General features: G+C 39.6%; 1 protein-coding gene across 5 annotated transcripts in view; it reads right to left on the reverse strand.

Annotated features, from left to right (window-relative positions):
- Positions 1–21594, reverse strand: part of IPCEF1 (interaction protein for cytohesin exchange factors 1) — a 169967-nt gene that overhangs the window by 118390 nt on the left and 29983 nt on the right. For 2 of the 5 annotated variants that reach the window (XM_045805392.2, XM_045805389.2), the window contains exons 2-3: positions 13548–13612; positions 996–1039 (exon numbers count right to left, since the gene is read on the reverse strand). The gene's annotated coding sequence lies outside the window, so the exon portion shown is untranslated. Of the gene's footprint in view, positions 1–995; positions 1040–13547; positions 13613–14555; positions 14680–21594 lie in introns of all 5 variants that reach the window. The other 3 variants (XM_045805391.2, XM_045805388.2, XM_045805390.2) reach the window with 2 other exon arrangements.

Here is a 21594-nt window from a genome sequence, read left to right on the forward strand (position 1 = left end):
AGTTACATCCATAGAGTCACACACTCACAAAATGTGTCCTTGATAGACAGCTGTGAAAAGAATGCTTCCCCTGTTAGGGCGCCTGGGTGGCTCAGTCAAGCGCCCAATTCTTGATTTTGGCTCAGGTCAGCATCTTAGGGTCTGGAGATCAAGCTCTGCAACGGGCTCTGCACTGCGCATGGAGCCTGCTTAAGATTCTCTTTCCCCTCTTCCTCTGTCCCTCCACGTCTGCTCATGCTCTCTCTCTGTCTCTCAAAAAAAAAAAAAAAACTTCCCTTTCATTCCCCAGCAAGTTTAGAATTGTATTTTATCTTAAAAAACAGTTAAACCAAACAAGAGATGGCTATCCCAGTCAGGAACTAAGACATATAATAATTCTCTTTAAGTTATTTTATAAATATAAAATCAAAGGAATAATGAGAAGAATTACACACATATTCAAAGAACTCCTGTCTTGCCTAGATCATTAGTGATGAACTTTAAAGGCAAGAACATCTTAAGATTGTTTTATTTTTATATTGTAATAATTAAATATAAATATTTTATTTGAATCAGTAGTAAATGTAGATCAGTAAATGCCTCATTTCTAGAGCATTTGATTTGCATTTGGGCATCAAAACACATACTTGCTTATTAATAAATCCTTCACATAATTATACTTCTATGATACTTTGATAGTTATGTTATGTTCCTGACCACCGAGGAGGTCAAAAAAGATCATTCTATATATAAATTGCTTTACTAAACAACCCTCCCACTGAAAAGTAACTACCACCAAGAATCCATTTTCAAGGGAAATACAGAGGAACAAACATAGTTTGTTATTTATTAATACAATTAGCTTCCCTCTGCATTAATCCTAGCCTAAGGATAAATATACCTAGTCTATTACAGTTTGGTTCACAGATTAGAATAACAAAGTAGAGTACAGGCCCTTCAGGTCATAAATATCAGTAAAAGAAAGAATTAGTTTTGAAGAATTTTCAATTACATACCGAAAAGCTATGAGTGTCCTTGTTCCAGTTCTTTTGCCTCAGACCTGTGCAAGGAAAAAACAAGAAAGGGGTCATAAAGTTTCTGCCTGGACCCAACTACCTAGAAGGAAGTCAGAAGAGGCAACAAAATAGTAATTTGCTCATCATAAAAACTACCTAATGTCTCTCTTGGAAAATGAGACAGAAAGTTCTATCCCACAGGAAAGAAGACCTAGGTATAAACTAGCAGGAGAAGGAAAGGAAGAATGAAGCGGGGGGGGGGGGGGGCGGGGGGGGCAAACAGAAGGGGGAATGAACCATGAGAGACTGTGGACTCTGGGAAACAAACAGGGCTTCAGAGGGGAGGGGAGTAGGGGATTGGGATAGGCCGGTGATGGGTGGTAAGGAGGGCGCATATTGCATGATGCACTGGGTGTTATACGCAAATAAGGAATCATGGAACATCGCATCAAAAACTGGGGATGTACTGTATGGTGACTAATATAACAAAACAAAAATTATTAAATAAATAAATAAATAAATAAATAAATAAATAAATAAATAAATAAACTAGCAGGAAATCATTAAGCTGAGATCCCCTGGAATTGAATGTTTTCTAAAAGATAGTGTGAAAATAATGTTCAAATCCCTTTGAACACTACTCAAGATTATTTTTACTTTACTTTTAAATATCTCGAAAGACGTTCACATGGATTTAGCACTTCCGTCTGTTTTCCTGGAATTCTGTCAGTGGGGAAATGTTTCATATTAGTAATAATCATCCCACTCGTTGCCTAAGCCATAAGTTTAAAAAATACAGATTTTTTTAAGACTTCATTTTTTAAGAGCAGTTTTAGGTTTATAGTAAAATTGAGAAGAAGGTACAGAGATGTCTCCTATACTCCCTGCCCCCACATGTGCATAGCCCCCCCATTATCAACATTACTCACCAGAATGCTGTATTTTATACCAAGGTTGAACCTACACTGACACATCATAATTAGCCAAAGTCCATAATATACTTTATAGTTCACTGTTGGTGTTGTACACTCTACGTTTATAAGAAAGTGTGCAGTGACATACATCTATCATCATAATGTCATATGATACAATATCATAGTATTTTCATTGCCCTAAATGTCTTCAGTGCTCTGCATATTCATTTCTCCCACCCCAAGCAACCACTGAACTTTTTACTGTCTCCATAGTTTTGCCTTTTCCAGGATGTCATACAGCTGGAATCATACAGTATGTAGCCTTCTCAGATGGGCTTCTTTCACTTAGTAATATGCATTAAGGTTTCCTTTATGTCTTGTCATAGCTTGATAATATATTTCTTTTAAGCACTAAATAATATTCCATTGTCTGAATGTATCAATTTCTTTATCCATTCGCCTACTGAAGGACATCTTGGTTGCTTCCAAGTTTTAGCAATCGTGAATAAGCTGCTATAAACAACCATGTGCAGATTTTTGTATGGACGAAAGTTTTCAACTCCTTTGGGTAAATACCGAGAAGCATGATTGCTGAGCTAGCTATATGGTAAAATTATGTTTAGTTTTTAAAGAAACCACTGTGCTCCAAAGAAACTGTCTTCCAAAGTGGCTATTCCATTTTGCATTCCCATTAGCAATGTCTGAGAGTCCCTATTGCTCCACATCCTCACTGGCTTTTGGTGTTGTCAGTGTTCTGAATTTTGGTCATCGTAATAGGTGTTTAAGTGGTTATCACAATTCTGTTTTAATTTAATTTCCTGATGACATATGGAGCATTTTTACATGTTTGTTTCATATGCTTATTTGTCATCTGTAAATTTCCTTCGATGAAGTGTCTGTTAAGGTATTTAGTCCATTTTTTAATATGGCTGTTTATCTTCTTACTGTTGAATTATAGGAGTTCATTGTGTTCATTTTGGATAACAGTCCCTTATCAGACGTATCTTTTGCAAATACTTTTTCCCAGCCTGTAATTTATCTTCTAAGTGTCTTTGTTGCCTTTTGTAGAGAAGTTTTTTATTTTAACGAAATCAGCATACTAATGTTTTCTTTCATGGCTCTCGTCTTTGATGCAGTATCTAAAACAGTAGCGCCATACTCAAGTTCATCCAGGCTTTCACCTACACTATCTTCGAGGAGTTTTGTGCTTTATACATGGGTCTATGATACAGTTTGAAACAAAGTTTTCCCCATCACCTCCTTAAGTAGAGATAATCACTTTTGTGAAGGCTGTATGGTCTCTGTCTAGACTCATTTCTTTGCCTGTGGATGTCCAGTTATTCCAGCACCATTTGTTGAAGAGACTATCTTTCCTCCATTGTATTGCCTTTGCTCCCTTGTCAAAGATCAACTGACAACATTTATGAGGGTCTATTTCTGGGCTCTCTATTCTGCTCCACTGATCTGTTTACCTTTTTTTTTTTTAAGATTTTATTTATTTATTTGATAGAGAGGCAGCCAGCGAGAGAATGAACACAAGCAGGGGGAGTGGGAGAGGAAAAAGCAGGCTCCCAGCGGAGGAGCCTGATGTGGGACTCGATTCCAGGACTCTGGGATCACGCCCTGGGCTGAAGGCAGACGCTTAACGACTGAGCCACCCAGGTGCCCCTGATCTGTTTATCTTTTTATCAATACCACACTGTACTGATTATTGAAATTTTATAGTAAGTCTTGAAATTAGGTAGTGTCAGTCTTCCAACTTTGTTTTTCACCTTCAATATTGTTATGCTATTCTGGGTCTTTTCCCTCTACATAAGAAGAAACATCCTTGCCTTGTTCCTGATATTAATGGGAAAGATTGCTCACCATTAATTATGGTGTTAGCTATAAGCTTTTTGTAGATAGTCTTTATCAATAGCCTATCAATATAACTATAAACAGGTAGTTCCCTTCTCCTCCTAGTTTACTGAGAGTTCTTAACATGAATTGGTGTTAGAGTTTGTCAAATGCTTTTTCTGTATCTATTGATATGATCATGTGATTATTCTTTTTAAATCTGTTAATGTGATGGATTGCATTAATTGATTTTTGAATGTTGGACCAGCTGTGCATAAAAAAGATAAATCTCACTTGGTTATGGTGCATAATTCTTTTTATACTTTTTTGGATTAGATTTACTATTATTTTATAGAGTACTTTTGCACCTTTGTTCATGAGAGATATTGGTCTGTAGTTTTCTTGTAATGTCTTTGTCTGGTATTGGCATCAGAATAATGTTGGCCTCAGAGAGTGAGTTAAGACATAATCTCTCTGTTTCTATCCTCTGAAAAGATTGTAGAGAATTGGTATAATTAGAATTTGCCAGCCAACCCACCTGGAACTGGTGCTTTCTGTTTTGGAAAGTTATTTATTATTTATTCATTTATTATTTATTATTGATTCAATTCTTCAGTTCTTTAATAAGTATAGATCTATTCAGATCATCTATTTCTTCTCATGAGTTTTGGCAGATTGGGTCTTTCAAGGAATTGGTCCATTTCACCTAGATTGTCAAATTTGTGGGCACAGAGTTACTCAGAGTATTCCTTTATTATTCCTTAATTTTCATAGAAGCTGCAGTGATGTCAGCTTTCATTTCTGATATTTGTAACTTGTGTCTTCTCTCTTTTTTTTTTTCAGTTAGCCTGGCTAGAGGTTTACTGATTTTATTGGTCTTTTTAACAAACCAGCTTTTGATTTCATTGATTTTCTCTAGTGATTGCCTGTTTTCCATTTCATTGATTTTTACTCTAATTCTTAACTATTTCTTTTCTTCTTCTTACTTTGGATTTAATTTGTTCTTCTTTTTCTAAGTTCCCAAGACAAAACTTAGATTATTGATTTTAGATTTTTCTTCTTTTCTAATATATGCATTCAATTCTATAAATTTCCTTCAAGCACTGTTTTTGCTGCAAGATTCTTCTTTTTTAAGCCTATATATTTATATTTCATAATGGCCGAAAAACATGATGTGTAAAGGACAGATCTTAAAAAGATCTGTTTTTTAATGTCTCATCTGTTATGAGTATTTGGGGTTTTTAAATTTTTTAAATTTTCCCCCAACTTTTCATTTTGAAAGTTTTTGAAACTATAGGAAAGCTATGCAAATATTTAACAATGAACACCTGGATAGCCTTCACTAGATTCCTAAATTATTACCATTTTGCCACATTTGCTTTATCTCTCTGTCTTTACGTATAAATATTTGGCCAAGCTATTTGGGAATTACTTATAAAGATGGTTCATCCCTAAAAACTTTAGCATGGACATCACCTCACACCTGTCAGAATGGCTAAAATCAACAACACAAGAAACAACAGGTGTTGGAAAGGATATGGAGAAAGAGGAACCCCCTTGGAATGTTGATGGGAATGCAAACTGGTGCAGCTACTCTGGCAAATAGTATGAGATTTCCTCAAAAAGTTAAAAATAGAATTACACCAAGATCCAGCAATCACACCACTAGGTATTTATCCAAAGAATACAAAAACGCTAATTCAAAGGGATACATATACTCCAACGTTTAAAGAAGCATTATTATCTACCATAGCCAAATTATGGAAATAGCCCAAGTGCCCATAAACTGATGAATGGATAAAGAAGATGTGTGTGTGTTTGTGTGTGTATCTACACACACACACACACACAGATAGATAGATAGATAGATAGATAGATAGATAGATAGATGATAGAATGGAATATTACTCAGCCATCAAAAAGAATGAAATTTTGCCATTTGTGATGACATGGGTGGAGCTAGAAAGTATTATACTAAGTGAAATATGTCAGTCAGAGAAAAACAAATGCCATATGAATTCACTCATATGTGGAATTTAATAAACGAAGCAAATGAACAAAGGGGGGGGGCAAAAGAAAAGAGAGAGGCAAACCAAGAAACAGACTCTTAATTGTAGAGAACAATGTGATGGTTACCACAGGGGAGAGGGGTGAGGGGATGGGGTAAATAGGTGATGGGGATTAAGAAGGGCACTTGTGATGAGCACAGGGTGATGTATGGAAGTGTTGAATTGCTATATTGTACACCTGAAACTAACACTACACTGTGCGTTAATTGGAATTTAAATGAAAACTTAAAAAAAACTTTAGCATGTACTTCCTGAGAACAAATATCCTACCATGATTACGTAATAATAAGCATACTTGGGAAATTTGAAGTGCTATCATTACATAATATGCAGTTCAAATTTTCCCAATTGTCTCAGGAATGTCCTTTTCAGTCTGGGTATTTATTATATTTTATTTTAAATCCAGGACTCACTCAAGGTCACCATTTCATATATTGTCATATGTGTATAGCTCCTTTTGTCTTTGACAACCGACATTTTTGCAGAGTCCACTTGTTTTTGCATAATGTCCCTCAAAACTGAATTTATCTAATTGTTTCTTCACAATTAGACTCAGGTGAAAATTTTGGCAGAGGCACACATGTGAAGTGGGAATGCTTTTTTTATATACATTAGAAAAAAACAAAATAGATTAACATTTTCTTTCAATCATTAACACTTGGGGATTGCCTCCTATAAAGTAAATTTAGAGTCACAGTTTGCAATTTACAAAATGCTCTGATATGGATTCATTTACTTAATGTGCACACCCACCCCACAAGGTGGGTATTTGTAATTATGTTTTCTTGCTGAATGCAAATTTATCCAAGTTTATAGAACCAGGAAGACTGTATCTATGGCCAAAATTTAAGCGTAGAAATACCGTAAATATCACGCTGAGGAAGAAGCCCTGTGCTTTCATGTCAAATAAATCTAGACATTTTTTCTCTTCTACAACCTGTTAACACTCCATTGTCCAAACTTCGTGCCTTACAGTTTTAGTTGTATGTTCAATTATAAGGTAATGTAATATTATGCTTTATCAAAACATTTCCAACTGTAATGATTTGAAATTACAATAATCAAAGCGGAAACAATATAAAAGTGGATGAGTGTTAGCTGTATTGAATGCCAAGTAATTGGCTTTTGTTCATGTTTATGTCTTTGCATTTCGTACGACTAGTAATTCATCAGCTCTTCTTTTTTCCCCTGAAGACTTTTTTTGTCAATTCCTTCTACTTCCCAGAGCATGAAAATAGCATTGTTTCATAGCATAGTCATCAGTATTTGCACAAGGACTTCTTAGCATATTAAATTAATAACTTTTTCATTTTCCTTTTACCCCCGGGCCTCACAATCCCAGTATTGTTTAGTTTAGGGTCAAATCAAGAAAAGTTTGGCTATCAGTGTATGTAACTTGATTCACAATCGGTAGCATAGATCCTTAAGTAGACAATCCAGCCAGAAAGAGCATAAAGAGGTTTTCCAAACTGGGAGTTAAAGGTACTGGTGGGGATAAAAGCCAGACAACTTTCACAGTAATACTGAAATTCAGAAAGCAGTACCACCCATGTCCAGGTAAGGACAAGTGCAGATGCTTATTTGGGTGGTGTTCACACTCAGATATACTATCTAAATCATTTTGAGTTTTGAAAGGTCTTGAAGAAATAGGGTGATATTTTCCACCAATAAAAACCACTTTGCCAGAGCGCCTCAAGCTCAGATGACAGACCAGGATCCACTTACATTTTCATCCGTGCACGGTTTCCCAGCACTCGGTGATTTGAATACCTCATTTCAAAGTAAAAGAGTAATTTCAAATGCCTACATAATGGGTGTGATATTACTGTCCTTGTCCAGTGATCCATTTCATAAGGAAGCAGAGACAGAATCCTGGAAATACTCAACAAAGGAACAAAACTCCTTCTTCAACTTTCACAGAGTTCTGCAAGCATATCGTTTTCTTTTGAACTGGCGTATTATTCACCCCTTAAAAGAAAAATCTACATTTTAATCCTAGGAAATGCATTATTCTCATTGTTCATTTGGATTCGTTTTCAGGCCAAAGACAGTAAAGGAAGCTGCATTGGATACCCCGGCCTTGAGCACGTAAATTGTCGTGGGCCAGAGTGATGAAAAATTTTTCAGCTGTGAAGTCTTTAATAGAACATATATCATTCATTTTTTCCTACCAATCCTCAACAACAGACTATTATCATCAAATAACAATAAGAGAGGCTGCCTGCAGTTAATTTAATCACTGTAATTTCCCCCAAAAATAAAGACTGATGTCTTTTGAAAATTATTCCATTTATGTCTTTGAAAATGAGTTCAAATTTGTTAAAATTACTACTTTCAATACTATATTAACTTCCACCAAGTGTTATTAGTTATTCTCACAATCTTCCTAGAGCAAGAAATGACACCAGTGCCCCATTTTTTTTATTCGGTAAAAATTCAACTTTGAGATGCCACAATTATTTTTAAAACTTTGCTCGAGCTCAGTTCACTTAAGGTTTAATCTGACCCTTTTCACATACATCCTGAGAAGCCATTTCTCGGCTTAAAACAAAAACACCCAAAATTCATCTTATTGGATCGCATAAAATCAAATTATATACCCACTTGAAAATAAGTAGCAGATAACTAGAGAGAAGGGGTTACAGAAACAATGATGAAGATACCAACAACCAACATGTATTGAGCTCGGATCATCACTTGATTTGTGCAGTCCTGTGCTAAATGCTGTGCACGCACTGATCATTTCGTTCCCATAACAGCCCTAGGAAATGGGTCCTGTCTTTATTCCCATTTTACAGTAAAGACTACTGCCATGAAGTCTGCTGCTCTTGCGGGCATCTGCAGCCTGTGTGCCCCCCAACCTCCGCTAGCCCCCCGCCCCCCACACACACCTGTTGCTGACCATTACTTTGATGAGGACTCTTCCTTTGACTACATGATGAGCTCTCTCCCTTCGGAACCCACAGACACTCTAGAAGAAGGAAGGGAAGGAGTAAGAACAGGGAGGGTCAATGCCCAGAGCAATGCCTCCTTCCACGGGGCCAGACTTCCTTGCTCATCTTGGCTTTAAGCAGGGTTCCCAGGGCTCTCCCTCCAATCCAGCTCCTTTTGGGGACCCAGACTTCAGGCAAGTGTGTATTGTCTAAACTGTAACTGCTGAGAAGTTTTGCCCCCTTCCCCAGGGCTCTGGGACCCCCTGCGATGCACCTTTCTGAAGCTGTTCAGCTGCTCACCCACCGCTCACTGGTTCTGCCAGCGGGGAGGCAACCCACTTTGACACGCAGGTGCGCCTTAGCAGTGGGTTGGCTGCAGCCTAACATCACAGACCATGTTGGCAGACTCTCATCCTGATGCGGCTCAAAATACTATTATTTTGGATAATTTGAATAATTATAAATTATTCCAAATTATTAGCTATGTGAAGGAGGCAAAATTTGTGACTCTCAGACTTTTCCATGTTTTGATCCTTGATGTAGGGTGAACTCTGTGTACATTTGATGAGGATGAAGGCAAGCACTGAGAAAAATGAAAACAAGGAAGAGGAACCTGAAGGAAAGGAGGCCTTGGGGGTGAGGAATTCCTAGGTGTGTGATTGTCTGGACCTTGACCGCCAGAGAGGCCAGGCTCGCGGAGGCAGGGGAAAGGAGCTTCCCTAGAAGGGGACTTCAAGAAGGCAGAATTCTAAGAACAGAATTCACCTCTCAGTTTTGTCACTTTCCCCTACTCCGCTTCTCCCAGAGGCCACAATCACATCTTTCAAGCTCATCAGCCCACCCCAAAGTTCCGCCACCCTCCTGAGACATTCCCATGAGTAGAGACTCATCTGTCAACTTCCTCCACGTAGGAAAATTCTCCTTCTGTTCCTTTCTCTGACCAAAATGGGTATTTGAAATAAAATGCTGTTTACATGGATGTCAGCACCTGTGGTTTTGGGTAAAGGCACAGAAACATTAAAGTGAAGGAGGCTGACAGGACCCACCCATCCCCAACTTCCCATGGTGGGAGGGAGGAGTAGATAGCCTGCAGGTGCTGAATGTTTCTCACACCATGAATCTTCCCCCTTCCCTTCCCTATTGGTCTGAAGTCACTACATTTCTTGTTGTTTGGTCCTTCTTGCAGCTCCCTGATCACCACGGTGGGCATGTGTTTTAAACCCAAAGTTGATAGACACGTCTGACAGTGGTGCCTGCTATCAAGTGCTGGAAGGGACGAGTTATATTCAAGACCCGTGTTCATCATGTCCTTACTCCAAAGTTGGCTCTCCCAATAACCACATCATCAATTCCACTTCTTAGAAATAAAGATTTTTGTATAAAAAAATACATAGTTGCATTGTTATAAACTTAAAAATGCAACAGAAAAGTTAATCTATTAAAGTTAACCCATCATCTCAAAGCCCAGAGAGACCTACTCTTAATGTGTATTTCCTGCTCCATTTTCTTCCATCCATTTGGAAAATCTGTAATGTAACCAGGGGTATTCTATATATATAGCTTTGTGTCTACAAGGCCTAATCTTAGGGCTCTGCATGGATGTGGATTATAGCTAATAGTTGAGCTGCTTGACAACTCACATTTAGATCCTTTAATCACGGCAGAGGCCCTGACGTTCCACTAACTTTATCAGGCATGTATGAGATTTTAGACAGCACCCTAATGAGCTGTAATGCTCTGAAGAGCATTCTTTTCTTATCTCAGTTGTTGAGCAGAAGGTCCTAGGGGGCCAGGTAATCTGAACGTCCACATGTGCATTTTCAGTGTTTGCAAACCAGCACATAAAGCAAAGAAGAGCTTTTGAGAACAAGACCAGTAACACTTTGAAGGCTCCATGATTGGGGCAATCTCAAATATCTCATTGTTTAATGCTTCTATGTTCTTTTAGGGAAAGAGCTGCGTAAACGGCAGGATGCAAAGATTGTTTAACTCAAATTCACTGTTAATAGGAAAACAGAAGATTTAGGATCATCTGGCTCAATTCTAGAGAACCATAAAATAATTTCCTTAAAAAAATGTAAGGACACATTAGAAAAATATATTGCAATGATATTTCATATACACACTACTTTGATTTAACAATTTCTCAAATTGTCCCCCAAATGTCTTTTTAGAATTAGTTTGTAGAAAATTTCTCAATAATAACTCAGACTAAATTTAAGCCAGCAGTTTAACTTTAACTTCCCAAACACTTCATGAGTTATTAAGTAATCAATTATAGAATCTCAAATCAAGAGGACACTTTTATTTGTTTGGAATGTGCCCAGTTAATTCAACTGAAAAATGATGCAAACTCGAAAGCAAAAGAAATAGAGAGTAGACTTCCTTTAACAAATGACATACTGGGGGTGCCTGAGTGGCTCAGTCCCTTAAGCATCTGCCTTTGGCTCCGGTCACGATCTCAGGGTCCTGGGATCGAGCCCTGCCTCCTACTCCTCCCTCTCCCTCTGCCCCTCTGCTCCTGCTCTCTCTTTCAAATAAATAAATAAAATATTTTTAAAAAGTGAAATACTGTTAAGTGTCTCTTCTCCTTTCAGTGGAGCATGAGCAACTCTTATTTAGATTACCAGCATCGACGTTTCCCCTTTTTTTTTTTTTTAAGATTTTATTTATTTATTCAACAGAGATAGAGACAGCCAGCAAGAGAGGGAACACAAGCAGGGGGAGTGGGAGAGGAAGAAGCAGCCTCATAGCAGAGGAGCCCGATGTGGGGCTCAATCCCATAACGCCGGGATCACACACTGAGCCGAAGGCAGACGTTTAACTGCTGTGCCATCCAGGCGCCCCACATTTCCCCTTTCTTACTCTCCATCCTCTCCCTCTCTCTCTCTCTCTCTCTCACACACACACACTCATGTGATATCAAAGGAAGAAATGATACCATATTTCTATTTGTTGGGGTATTTCACCCAGAAGCTCTCAGCAAATACTGCTATTTCCTTCACAGAAGGGTTGTGAACTGTCCATGACTTAAAATGCTGCTGTGAAGGATTAGCCTCCTCAAACGCTGACCAGTCAGGCTCCAGCAGGTGAAGTCGGGTACCTGCTCCCTGCCCAACCGTGTGTCAGTACGGCGAGGGCAGAGGGAGAGCCTAGGCAGGGCTGCAGAGCCCCTGGGTGGGGCGGGTGTGTCTGCACTTGTTGGTTTCACCTTGGACTTCAGGGCACACTTGCATTCAAAGAAAGGATGCTATGACTTAAAAAAAAAATTGTTCTGAAATTGTGAATCGATACCCTTCTGATCTATTTTTCCAAAATTCACACATTCTATGCCTGAATAATTTATAAAAGCAATCGTTGGGTTAGCACACAATGAAAACCCATTTTTAGAACTGTTATAAGCCAAGTGAAGCTAATGTTGGACATATTACCACCTCGAGGCCACCATCCTACCGCTCATTTTCTAAGACCTCATGCACAAAGGAGGAAATTTTCCCACTACCATGTGTCTCGCATCTCCTCCCAGAAGGAAAGGACATCTTCTGTCCATCTCCATTAAAAATAATGAACAGGTTTGGTCTTTTTGTGGGTAAAGACCAAAAAAGAGGAAATTTTAGGTTAAACCATTATATCAAGAGTATTCTCACTTATTCTAAACCTCTGAACATTTTTATTTTTAATTGAATGTAGACATTGAGAGAAATGGATTTTTTTTCTTTAACAAACAAGCAAAGTAGAAACCTCCCATCCAAACTATATTGAAACAAGTAAACATTGTACTTTCCATCAGCTTGGAAGAAGCAGACATTTCATGTGCTCAGCAATTTACTCTGCTTTTAGATGAAATCAATAAACACTCCCCTTCCATAGGTAATAAAATTAGAATTCTTAAATTCAAAAACAGCTTTTATTATTGCCAGCAAGGACTGACCTTAATGGAGAAGTTACCTTGATACTCGAACCCTGCAAAGAAGAGCTGCTGACCAACTATTCTAAACCCAAAGTGAGTATCTTTGTTAGACTTGCTCCACATGTAACAGGCTTGTCATCAATAAATCTATAAAGTAAGTTAACTCAGCCACTTTTCGAAGCATATATTTTGCAGCCAGTTATTTTGGGGTATTTGCCAGAAAGTTATATTAATCAGTTAAAATATTCCATGTGTGCTGTACTGAGTTTCATAGTTGAAATGAGCATATGGTTCTATCAGGTTTAAATTTTCCAACATAAAATCACTGTAGTCATATTATGGTCCATGTATCTATGGCCTTAAATATCCTTGTATCTATGAATGGAAATGGATCCCAGGCTGTTCCTAGTGGCCTTTTCTCATGCTGATCTTAGGCTAGTATGTTCTGAAATATTTGTCTTATTGGAACCTATAGTAAGATCATACTCCAGCAGCTGGGAACAGGGTCCTTCCAGAAAAGGGTCCACATTCCCAGTGTCAAAGAACTTGGAAAGATTTGGCCTCTGAGACATAGTAGGGAAAATTTCCCTCTTCATTCCATCTTGGCCTTGCTCTCTTGAGCCTATACTCTAAGGAATCTTTTTTTTTTTAAGATTTTATTGATTGATTGATTGATTGATTGATTAGAGAGAGAGAGTGCAAGCACACATGTGCAAAAGAGAGCACAAGCTGGGAGGATGGCAGCAGAGGGAGAGGAAGAAGCAGACTCCCCTCTGAGCAGGGAGCCTGACTCAGGGCTCGACGCCAGGACCCTGAGATCATGACCTGAGCCGAAGGCAGATGTTTAACTGACTGAGCCACTCAGGTGCCCCTACTCTAAGGAATCTTACCAGAGGATTCTGTGAAGATGCTATGAAGATGGCTGAAGCCTCATGGAGGCAGTCCTTGGAGAGTGCTGGGGAAGAGGAAAGCAAAAAAAAAATCACATGAGGGTGAGCTGCCAGTTCTGAGAGCAGGCATCTCTAGAAATGGACATACTCGTTTTGTAGTTAATGGGATATACTTATGTTGCTTACACGTTCTTCCTTGTACGGTTAAGTTATTGCTAGCTTTCAGGTATAGTAATAACTTCCTGGAACATTCTACTTCCCACTGGCCAATTCACCTGGCATGATAACATGCTGGCTCGGGGCCAGAAGTCATATTACAATATGAACAAGTCCTGTATCTCCCTGTGTCAGTGGATAGCAGAGGAAAATAAGGTTTCTGATGTGCAGAACCAGAAACAAGTTTATGCGGAATTCTTCCAAATGTAAAGCTCACAGTTGAAAGACGCATGAGCGAGAAATCCTAAAAATTTACATTACCAGTAATCAACTGGAAAGCCAGAAGAAGTTTTTCTAAACAATCAATAAAAACAAAAGAGCAATTCTGATCAACTTATGCTAGATGAAAGACGGGAATATCTCTCTATGCTCTCCAGACAAAATGACTTTACAAAATCATTGTCATATAAAGAGGCAACCCAAAAGCACGCAGCTCGAAATGTAGGGGAATGGATTTGAGAGGTACGTCAGGCACTTACTTTTAAAATTATCTTATTTTTCTGGATTAATGTGTTGCATTTGGTATTTTGTCAGCTTTTCAAAATTTGAAATTTATCCTCATTTCTGTTATGTCTTTTAAATACTAAGTTTCTTACAACTCTCTCTTTGTAATTTTGTATTGTTTTCCTTAAGAAGACTCTCCAAATCATATAAGATTCAGGCCCCACAAAGTCTGGATCGACCCCACTATCCGATCCCTCTCATGACAGCTTGGTCTCAGCTGGGCTGTGGCAAAGGATGGGGTGGTGGTGGAGGAGGTTGGGGAGGGGTGGGTCTAGGGGCTGTACCCACATCAGTGTGGTCATCTCCCGGGGCCTTGCAATAGTAGTAGTCTGAGATTTCTGATGTCCTCCAAGGGGCATGAGAATTTCAGGCACTAGATTCGAGGCTGTGTGATCCAGGCACCCCTCCGACCCTGAAATATTAGCGTTGTATGTTGTTAAATATGCCTGCAGGTTTCCTGTTCTCTAAGCTAGTAAAGCATTTGTTTACTTTCCAGCACAGAATAGCTGTATTCTCATGTTTGCCAGGAGTGTTAAATCCAACTGGCTGGCTCTCAGTCCATGTCAAACACTCGGTTACAATAAGCAATACTTATATAATATGTTCAAAGGCATAGCCATTACTCTATATCCCAGAGTGATTTATTATTCAGAGCGCTGAGACTTCAAGAGGCCTCTGATTACCTAAAATTGTATGGAGAATTTAACGTGTGTCTTCTTTTATAGCTTTCATCAGAGTCCCAAATTCGTCCATGACATGTAAAAATTAATAATCACTAGTTTACATTTTGAGAGTAAGTACCTCCAACGAGGTGGTACTAAAAAATGGTAATACTCCATACCTCCAAAAAGGTTTTTTAAATTACATTACATAATTTTAAACCCATTTCAACAGTAAGCTGGGCCAGCAGAAACATATGTCATTGATTACACTGAGAAATTATAAGAGATAGACCAATGAAAGAAAGGAAGCTTTTAAACGTACCGTTAATTTCATTATAGTGTATCATTACTATGGACTGAATCAGGTTGCCCCAAAAATTCAAAGGTTAAAGCTCTAACCCCCAATATGAAGGTATTTTGAGATGGGCCTCTTAGAGGTAATTGGGCCACCAGGTGGAGACCTCATGATGGGCTTAGTGCCCTTAGAGAGAGACGAGAGAGAGCACTCTCTCCTCCCTGTGAAGACACAGCAGGAAGATGGCCCTATGCAAGCTGGAAAGACAACTCTCACCAGAAATTGACCATCTCGACACGCTGATCTGGGACTTCCAACCTCCAAAACCGTGAGAAATAAATTTCTGTTGTTTAAGACACCCGGTCAATGGTGTTTTGCTATAGCGGCTTGAGCTGACTAAGACAGTCATTATGAGGCAAGGTCTATGGATGAAATTTCTCTCTAGTTTCAGTAGACAAAACGTTGGCATCTCATTTGATTTTACAGGAGATGCGATCATGAATCTATAACTGTTTCTTACCCTTTGCGCTGTGTATCATGAAACTTAGAATCAATACGTCATCGTCCTCAGCAAAGATCTAGAGCCTTCCCACATACACTTTGTGTCTTAACCTTCACACTAACCTTTTCTTCTCATCCACTTCCTTGCAATTTCACTCCGTTTTGCTGTATGCATTTATGCAACTTGCCTCAAATCCTTTCACAAACAAGGCAGGTTCTAAGTAAGAATATGAATAAACAAATGAAGGAATGACATTTCCACTTGAGAATTAAAAATACAAGTGTTCATTACTGCATTTGGAATTATATACAAATAAGTATTTGAAGAAATTCATCTCAACCATGCTCACAAACCTGTGAAAATGATTTATGTATGCCAGGCGTTCTTAACTTAGGGCTCCCAGACAGTCCAGGAGTCTGTACACTTAGATGGGGGAAAACTGATCTTCATTCTCACTGATCTCTAACTGAAATATAACATTTCCTTCAAACACAAATATTGGCAACAAACCACGGAAGTATTTAGCAGTATCTGTGAATTTGTTTCCTGTAGAAATCCCAGGTACACTCGTCTCCCATTGGGGTTGTCGCAGCTATCCGAAAATATCACTTACACTCATCATCACCTTCAAATGTCACTACACTTGCTGCTGCTAGATTGTTAATTAATGCATTGATAAAAAAACTTATTATTTCTATATCACAAATTTTTTATAATTATATTTTTATGTATTTGGTTTCCTGGTAGTCCTTTGTATTCTGTTTTATACATTTCAAAGCATCATTCTGAAAAGGGTGGGCTTAGGCTTCCTAAGACTACCAAGGGTGTCCAGGGCATAAAACAAGTTAAAACTCTGACAAACACAAACGGTATTTAAGTAAGATCTTTAAGAGTGTTTGCAAATATCTTACTGAGATCTGTACTGAGATAATTAGGGAGTGGTGGTTTCTCTTGATTGGACAACAGTGGCAACATCCTGTCAATAAAAGGGAATAGTAGAAGTGGCATGAGTCTTCCTACCTCATTGACAAGATAATGTCACAATGAGCCCACACCAGCAAACCTATTTCTTAGGTCTGCGCTCGCAACTTCTGAAAAAAAACATCTAACAGCTTTGTGAAACTTGGGGTCAGCATTTCTCTTACTGAGAGAGAAAAAAACCAATTGATTTAACATTTCAAACCCCGACTAAGAAGCAGTACATTTGACTCAATCATGTAAAGACTCCTTATCTATTTTGCAAATTATCTGAGCCCCCTCCTTTTATTTTTTTTCTCTCTCTTGCATGTCAGACTCCTTTTGACTTTTCATCAGACACTTTGGCACTTTTAGCACAATTATAATAGGGCAAGAATAAGGAAGTAAAACAAAAAGCTGTCAGTATGATTACTTAACACACACTTCAAAAGTATTTTTAGTTACTGTTGTGACATTCACAATGAGGACCTGGTACAAAGAAGTGTGAGTGTCTGTGTGGGTGTGTTGAGGGGGAGGGCATACCACCTCCAAACAGCCATCGGCAAAGGCCTTTGTGTCCCCACTCCCCAAGTCCGTGGATCTTAGATTAGGAGAGGGAATATGGACCGATCAGGGAGATCCCCCCGCCCCACAACACTGCAGCTCCAGCGGGAAGCCAGAGTAAGGAGGCATAGTGGATCCCTGCGATGGTGGAATTTCTTCCCGCTCTCCTCTGGGCCAAAAGGAGGATATTATCTCTGGGCCACTTACCCCATTTCATTGGAAGTGAGAGTTCATAAATAAATAAGGCACCAGATTATCTAAAATCTGAGTATACATCACTTTGTATAATTAGTAAGCTTTCTAGATGGCTGATGTCTTAGCCTTTCAAGCAGCGACACCTTTTTCATGTTAGTTCTCTTAGACGACTGAATGTATTGTAAATGTACGATACATACTTCCTACACACTTAGAAAAATAGCCTGAAATTAGTTTAATCTTCGACTGATGACTCTGGGTCAACACTGAAAACATCCGCTTTCTTTCGTGGACACGTTACAAGGGTAATTTCCAGTATCCACACAGGGTCTTTGACCCTTATCGGAACTGCTGCTGAGACCTTTGGGTCCCTGAAGCTGCTTTTTCCATTTTTGTCTAATCCTTTCTTGTCAGACATTGCTTTTATCTTCCAACTAGATTTGAAACCAGATATGCAATCCTGAATAGACTGAGGGCTTGAGGACGTCTTGAATGGAATAAAAAGCACAGTGCATGAGATTTATTATTTGTTGTTTATGACATCTATCTGAGCACTCGTAGAGTTTTACTGATTTGCTGATTTTCGTCAAGTGCAAGATGTGTGAGTTTATAACTTCCAAATAAATGAGATTCAGCTCTACTCGGTTTTCTGTGAAAATCAACCAGAGGGGCTTCATTGTTCCCGTATGCATGTCTATATACAAACTCGAAAACAGAGCTCATCCCAGTTTCTGGCTGACAGCAAGCTTCTGTTGTTGAGTTAGCATCCTGAAGTCAGTAACCGAAATATTTACAGACCTTGACAACCCAAACCACTAGGTCCCACTGTCTGAAATATCTGAGTCACATACTCGTTTTCACAGAGGCAGCAAAACCAAGTGCTCCCACTTCCTCTTTCACCCAAGCCTTTATTTGTCTCATTGGGTTGTAACCACACGATGTGGTGGAAGGACTGTGGACATATATTGAAATCCTGCTTCTGCCTCCAACTCACTGTGGAACTTTGGGGAAACTACTTTTTCTCAAGTCTAAAGTGTTTTCACCTGTTAAGTGAATATAATATCACTTGGGACTCAGAGTGTTTGTGAGAATGAAGTAACATCATTTCCATAAATTTACCCAGGTTATGTCAGGCACTTAAACAGATGCTTAAGAATTATTTGTTTCCTGGGGCGCCTGGGTGGCACAGCGGTTAAGCGTCTGCCTTCGGCTCAGGGCGTGATCCCAGCATTATGGGATCGAGCCCCACATCAGGCTCTTCTGCTATGAGCCTGCTTCTTCCTCTCCCACTCCCCCTGCTTGTGTTCCCTCTCTTGCTGGCTGTCTCTATCTCTGTCGAATAAATAAATAAAATCTTTAAAAAAAAAAGAATTATTTGTTTCCTGTCCTTTCCATGTTCCTTTATTTTCATGTTTATTGACTTTGCAGCACCCAGATATATAGATCACCTTCAAACACATAGTTACTGTCTTTAGTGAGGCACTTTTGATCACCGGCTAATAGCTTCAGTAACACTTCCTAAGTCCCCTTCAGATTGTGAACACAGTTGTATGACAGCACCTCCCACAGTCTCTTAAGAACATGTTCATGCAAGCCTATCAGCCCTCAGACTCAGAATTTCTAGAGGTGAGGGCTGACATCTCATGCACTATTATATTCCCAACTCTTAGCCCATTACCTAGGACATTTGCGAACATTTAATAGATGAATAAAAGAATGAATCACTATTTAGCTACCTTAAGCAAAAGTTTGCATGTATTAGGAATTTCCCAATTTGGTATCATAAAAATTTGGATCAGGGGGTGCCTGGGTGGCTCAGTAGGTTAAGCGTCTGCCTTTGGCTCAGTTCATGATCCCAGGACCCTGGGATTGAGCCCCAGTCAGGCTCTCTGCTCAGTGGGGAGCCTACTTCTCCCTCTCCCTCTGTCTGCCATTCCCCCTGCTTGTGCTCTCTCTCTCTGTCAAATAAATAAATAAAATCTTTTAAAAATAATTAATTAAAATTAATTTTTTTAAAAAAATTGGATCAGTAGCCAGAGAACCTGAAAGGCAGGAGGTGAAGGTGACCAAATCCATAGATGTTACTTACCCGAGGCTCTCCACTGACCTCCCACCACCACACCTGGTTCATAACATTAACCTGGGAAATTTCCAACAGTATCTTCAATTCAGAAAAGGAAACAAATCTTCATCTGCATTTCTAGACAGAGTCAGTCTGCTATGCCTAAAATAGTCTGTCTATTTTAGATCATAGGAAAATAGATGAGAAGGCTGGTGCCCTGGCTATCCATTCAGCTCTCTCCATGTCATCGCTTATTCAGTCAGGTGTCTTTCTTAGGAGGGGGGAAAAAAAAAGCTGTAGCTAAATAGCTTGGTTCATCACACTTGTCTTTCAGCTATTTGGACTCCCATCTCCTTTACCCCTTTGGTGCTTTTTTATTGTGCATTCCTCACCAAGCATTTCTCCATTTCCACAACAATCACCAGACCCCCTTATCTTTGTGCTTCTCCCTAGATATTTTAATATACACTGCACCTTTACTGAGAATCCCCTTCCTCACCTTTCCATCCAAACTCGTTTCCTTCAATTCCTTAAACCCTAACGTTTTAGAGTAAAAAAAAAAAAAAAAAAAAAAAAACTTCAGTGACAGTCCAACAATGCAGGGCAATCCCCTCATTTCTTTGCAGTCAAGAAACTAAGACCCAGAGATACTTGTGACATCCATCTGTCAGAAAACTCTCAGGATCAACATACCAAACTTTATCAGCTCCTCTCAGGAAAGCACTTACATGGCAAGGAAGAGGCCGGTGGATGAATACTATGGAACACCCATCAGGCCTATTCTAAGTGCTTTCACATGTGCTCATATTAACCTCATAATGAACCCATTTTATGAGAGACAAATCTAAAACCCCAAAAAGTCAAATAGTGAGGAGAGGAAGATGGCGGCAGAGTAGGAAACCCTAGGCTCATCTCATCCCACAAATGCTATATAACTATCAAATCATCCTAAAGACCCCAAAAATTGACCTGCAGACCGAAAGACTAAACTCCAAAACTAACAGGAGAGAAGAGGCCACATTGAAGAAGGTAGGAAGTGCAGAGATGAGGTTTAGGGGAGAAAAGGATCCGGGGTGCTATGGAGGGAAGGGATCCATGGTTGAGGAGAAAGGTGAGAGAGAGAGGAGCACACAGGGGAATGCACAAGGAGAAGTTTTCCCCAAAGCCATTGGCTTGGAAAAATGAGAAAGACTGAATTTTGTGAGTTCTTGCAAGGCTTACAGCCTGGAGTTTTAAAGGTCAGAGGGCTTGGCTGGGATAGAGCCCAGAGGGCACTACCCTGCTCCTAGGGAGAGGGCAGGCAAACAACCCAACGGCAGACAGCATGGAAACGGTGATCTGGGGGAAGCCTGGGGCACACAGAGGGGAGACTAGTTGCTCTTCTCAGAGTGTATCCTTGAAAGGCAATGTTCGCAGAGATACCACTCTGCGAACAAATAGCTGACACCATTTCCCTTCCCAACCCCTCAGCATGAACACAAAGCCACCTGCAGGAAGGAGCACAGCACCAACACGGGCTGCCGACCTTGTTTACACCACACCCTACCTCCCTGCAATCTGGTGGGACTGCCCTTCTCGGTCAAGCTCGCTTCTCTCCCAGTGCGGCAGGCCCCTCCCCCAGAAAACCAGCACAAACCTCTGCCCACACCACATATTCCAACCAAAGAGTTCTGCAGGGCCTCAGTTCTGGTGGAGTTGATGTCAAGTCTCAGTTCACAAGCAAACCAAAGCACTCCTAGTGAAAACTCACCATGATCAGGCCAGGGATCAAACACTGCCCACAGCAGACAAGGAGGGCCTCTGCAGATGACTGGCCTGATAGAAAGAGCAGCTGAATCATGATAGCAGAGTGCATGCGGCACACACCAGAGACACTCCCTGAAGCACCAGGCCCTGGACACTACCTGACCTCTTCTTTATAAGGCTATTACTTTTAGGAGATATAACTGGCTTTTCTAACACACACTAGAAGGCAGAAACTTAGACTAAATCCCAAGATGGAGGAATTTATCCCAAAGGAAAGAACAAAGTAAGTCCATGGCCAGAGATCTAAGCAAAACAGATATAAGTAACATGCCTAATGGAGAATT

Source organism: Ursus americanus, chromosome 11 (assembly GCF_024610735.1).
Source record: "Ursus americanus isolate L20-20 chromosome 11, mUrsAme1.1.p, whole genome shotgun sequence".
Lineage (NCBI taxonomy): Eukaryota > Metazoa > Chordata > Mammalia > Carnivora > Ursidae > Ursus > Ursus americanus.